The sequence below is a fragment of the Cryptomeria japonica genome, chromosome 10, assembly GCF_030272615.1.
Source record: "Cryptomeria japonica chromosome 10, Sugi_1.0, whole genome shotgun sequence".
In the NCBI taxonomy this organism is placed as follows: domain Eukaryota; kingdom Viridiplantae; phylum Streptophyta; class Pinopsida; order Cupressales; family Cupressaceae; genus Cryptomeria; species Cryptomeria japonica.
In genome coordinates this window covers 9,088,678-9,093,946 of record NC_081414.1, presented here as the reverse complement: position 1 = coordinate 9,093,946, position 5,269 = coordinate 9,088,678, and positions in this window count along the sequence as shown.

The window sequence follows — 5,269 nt, the reverse complement described above, 5'->3', positions numbered from 1 at the left end:
ATCACTAGCATCACTATCCACAATGGAGGAAGGTGGAGGAGGTAGAGAGGCTAAGCTAGGAGAGCTTTCCTTAAAGTGAACACTCCTCTCAATGAACACCTCATGTGTCTCAGGATCCATCAATCTATATGCCTTAACACCCTCAGGATATCCAACAAATATGCAAGGCCGACTCTGAGGTTCCAATGCCTTGCGTTTCTGTGGAGGTATGCGAGCCCATGCTGGAAACCCAAAGACTCTGAAATGTCTCACAATCGGTTTCCTACCAACCCAAGCCTCAAAAGGAGTAATACCTTGCAAAGCTTTGTGAGGAACCCGATTCTAGATGTGTGTGGCACAACTGATAGCCTCGGCCCAAAAGGTGGGATCAAGAGAACGTGCATGAATCATACAACTAGCCATTTCTTTGAGAGTTCTATTCTTGCGTTTTGCAACTCCGTTCTGCTGTGGAGTGTATGCGACAAAATGCTGAAGATCAATCCCCTCAAATGTACAAAAATCCTCAAGTCTCTTGTTCACATATTCCCTTCCATTATCTGTACAGAGAATCTTGACCACTTTCTCGGATTGCTTCTCCACACGAGTCTTGAAGTCCTAAAATCTGTCAAATACTTCACTCTTATGAATGAGAAAGTAGACCCAAGTGAAGCGAGAGTAGTCATCAATGAAGGTGAGGACATAGTGGGCCTTGCTAAATGAAGGTGCTGGAAATGGACCTGCTACATCGCTGTGAACAAGTTGAAGAACTTCCAAAGCTCTCCAAGCTTTCCCTTTATCAAACTTCTCCTCGAGATGCTTGCCCATGGAACAACCTGAACATACACCCTCTGAAAAACTGATTCGAGGTAGACCTGTGACCATGTCTTTAGTGCTGAGCTGCTGAAGATAGCGGTAGTTGAGGTGACCAAACCGCTCATGCCATAGCTTACTTTCTGAATTTGAATGAGTAAGCAAGGCCCTAGAAGGTGAACTTGGCACAAAGTGGGAGAATGAATAAAGCCTTGAGTTGTCATTGACTTGTCCCACTGCTACCAAGGCATCATCATCAAGTTCCTTTACCATAACTGAATCTGGTGTAAACTCAACCTTTTTCCCATTTCCATAGTGAGTGATTTGGTAGATAGAGAGAAGGTTGGTAGACAAGTTAGGAACATAGAGAACATTCTCAAATGTTCCATCATCCATGTCAACTGAACCTTTCCCTTCAACCTCTACTTGTGTATCATCACCTATGTAAATGTGAGGTACTTTAGATGGCTCCAATGAAGAAAAATGCTCCTTTGTAGAACCCATGTGATATGAGGCACCTGAGTCAAGTATCCACTATTGTGAAGAACTTGTTGTAGCCACAAATGCTTGCCCTTTTCCCTTAGACTGTGAGGAAGAGGAAGGAGATGAATCCTTCTTTGTGTAGGTGGATGGTAAGTTGTTGATGTTTTTCTTAAGAAGATTAGTTAACTCATCAACTTGTTTTGTGTGGCATCGATGCTCATCATGACCATACTTCTTGCAATATGCACAAGTTGGCTTATCCTTCTTAGGTGGTGTCCCCTTCTTGGAAGAGGATGAAAAATCGCCTTGTGATGGAGAGGATGATTGTCCTTTTTCCTACTGTGGCTGTGACTTAGATTGCTTCTTCTTCTTGTTGGAATCTTTGCCTTGACTTCCTTGATTCCCTTGATTAGCCACCAAAGCCTTGGACTTTGAAGACTTGAGAAGACCCATGTTCAACAACTTAGATTGTTCCAATATCAACATTTCTGTGAAAGCATCAAATGAAGGCATAACATAGGAACTCCCCACTCTCAAACGATGAGTTTGGAAGCTAGACACAAATGCTGCATATTCTGGTGCAAGCTTGTCCAACAAGTTGAATATCAACTGAGCATCCTTTTTGTCAATTCCACAATCCTTAAGCTTTGCTCTTAGGTCATTTGCTTTGGTGACATAATCTTGGATTGTATCAAAAATCTTGGGATCCAAGTTGGTGAGCTCATTGTCAATCTTATAACCTCTGATTTCATCAACTTGACCATACAATTTCTGAAACATATCCCAAGCATCTTTGATCGTAGTACACTTTTCAATATGAAAGATGAGGTCATCTGATACATACTTGCGCAAAGTTCCAAGAGCCATGCAATTCTTAGTGAGCCATTCTAATTGAGCATTAGGATCAGCCTTAGGATTAGGTGGTGCTGCTATTGTCCCATCTATGTAATGCGTGAGACCTTTTTCCATTAATTTGCTCCATACTTTAATTTTCCATGATGCATAATTATGTGGAGTTAAAGGTGGAAATTTATGAGGACTCATTGCAACAAAAATGAAAGAGCACAAGGAAAGAGGGGTACAATCACACAAGACACCCCCCCAAATTCACTCAATCAAAGAACCCCCCCAAAAGTGATGATTTGGCACTTTATACTTAGTGCATGTACAATGGACCACTTGCAAAAAATGGCAAAGTGGACTTCTGATTTCAATTTTACAACTGCCTCAATAAGGCCAAAAGAGACTTAGACTAATAATGCAAGAGATCTAAACTAAGATCCAAGCAATTTACAAGTACCAAATAGGCCAAATAAGACCAATATCTGAAAGTACAATTTCTACTTAAAATCTCTAAAATCGGATCATAGATTATGAAAGTAGATGAAAAAACATGCACTTTAAAAAAAAAAGACACCTGAAAAGGAGGTCGTATGAGCTCAAACGAGGCCTTTGAAGTTGCAGAATTGAGGATTAGACAGGTACAGCTGAGAGAATCCAAAAATTCCAAAACACCTGTGCACCAAAATCAGAAAATAAACACACCACTACGAAGAGCACGAAAAATTAGCCCAAAACAAAAAAAATTGCACCCAAAAAGGAGCAAAATCGAGCAAGTTATGGGCCTCCAAAGTTGACCCAAAAATCCAAACTGCTCAACGGAGAGGGGTCTAAAAATTTCCAAAGAAAATGCTGACTGGGCACTGACTGTGCATTGCTGACTAGTCAGAAGGTACGGATCCCAAAAATAATTTTCAAATTTTTATTTTATTTTTTCAAATTTTTTTTTCAAACTGGAAAAAAATTTTCAAATTTTTTTTTTTTTTTTGAAAAAAATCCGAAAATTCCGTACCGTACCGTCCGAATTGGGCAGAAAATTTCCTCCACACACAAAAATTGATTTTTGCCAAAATGGGTCGAATTTATATTCGATTTTTATGGAAATGGCCTCTTGGACGCAATGGTGAGGTCGAAAATGCTCCAAGATGCCTCCAAAAAGCGCAGTTCCTCAGATCCAAAAATTGAAGCCTTCCACGATGTCTCCAAAAACCAATCAATGAAGCCCCAATGGCTCTGATACCATGTTGGATTTTGCCAAGATCAAGGGCATAATGAAAAGCATACAAAGAGAGACAATAGAATGATAAGAACAAACTGTATTCTCATCAATATGCAAATGATCAACTGGATTCCTCAATACAATGAATATAGGCCTTCTTATATAGGCAAGGCCATATGGATGTATGAGCACACAATTATGACATGTGGCTCAATGAGAAACAAGGGTAGGTGAGAAATACTAGGGGTAGGTAGGAGAAATAATATAATATTCCACAAGAGGTGGATGACCCACCGAATGTGGAGTGTAACAGCAAAATAAGACCACAAAAGGTGAAGTTTCTCCTACAAGCTCTATTCCTAGGTGCACAATTCCCTAAGTGTCTCAAATCCAAACTATGAAGAGATGCATTATCCTAAGTTAACTTAAGTAAAGTGTAATAATATCCATAATGAATATTTATTTACACCAACAGATTCCTTAACACCATACAAAGATTTTTTCAATCTACAAACCAAAGATTCTTTAACTATCTCCACATAATGTCCTAGCTGTGTAATGAAGTTGTTGTCTTCATATCAAACATTGCTACAATATAAAAGAAGAACTTGATAGACGTCTTCTTACTAATTAGGAAAAAATCTTACCAAAATCTATCTTTTTAATCTAGTAATAATCTTTTACAACCAACTTTGTAATTTTTGATATTGTTAAAAAATGTGTCTCAACCTTGCTTCTAATATTAAGTTTACAAGCAATGTCAATTTCAAGCTATAAAATTAAAACAATTAATTTTTGGGCTATTTATTTTGTTTTTGATGAAAATAAGTTATTAAATTTGTTTAACATCCCTTATATGGGTTCCTAATGTGTAGATCTCTTCTATCTCTATAATTTTTTTTGAAGGTAGCCCCAACAATCTCTTGGATCAAAAGTTATGGCCTCTAAAAGTTGGGCCACCCACATTGAAAATATAAAAGTATATGTGACGCTTAAAAGAGTTGTAAAAAAAGTTACACTTATTGACCAACTTACAACATGTCTTATGACACACCATAATGCATTTTTGAATGGAAATAATGAAGGCAAAATATAATTTCCAAGTTAGTAAGTAGATTATAGAGAGCTTATGACAAGTGGAAGGTATAAACTATTTTTATTGTGTAAGCTCATCTAGGGATTTAGGTGTTAGATGTTTAACTAGGGATTTGAGTGCCATAGTTTTGGGTGGTTTTATCTCATGACTTCCCGATTACCATTTGGTAGTTTTATATACTGCATCTCCTATTTATTGGGTTCTTGAGGTGGAGGTATTAACATAGTGAGTTTTGCATGAATCATTATGCTATCATAAGTACTCCATATATGTTGTTGGTAATACTCCTACAAAGGCTTAGACTCTATATGTGTATTATAGCTTTTGATTACTAAATAATATATTGAGTTATTTTGGAACTTGTAGGGTTTTTCTTTTAAAAAGGTTTTCTCCACATAAGTAAGTGTTATGGTAAAAAACTTTTGTGCTTATTTCCTTGTACCTATATGATTTGTTTATTTTTTATTAATATCTCCTTCTATACTTTAGTGTTGAAAGTGTATATTTTACCTCTACTTCTTTTCATTTGGTATTAGAGTCTAATCACATTACATTCTATTTTTTAGCAACAAGAATTTTTGGTTTTAATATTAAATTGGTAAACTGCATAGAAAAAAGATCTTGTTGCAAAAAAATGGCAAGCATATCAAGGATAGAGATGGAGAAATTCTTAGGAACAAACTTTGAGCTTTGGAAGATCAAGATGGAGAACATGCACATAGAGAGAGATCAATAATTATAGCAGTTGGATTCAAAATTTTATACAATAGTATTTTGGACTAAAAAATTTGAGGGTCTCATTAGATTGTTTGGTCAATTTAGTATTGTCGAATATACATGAA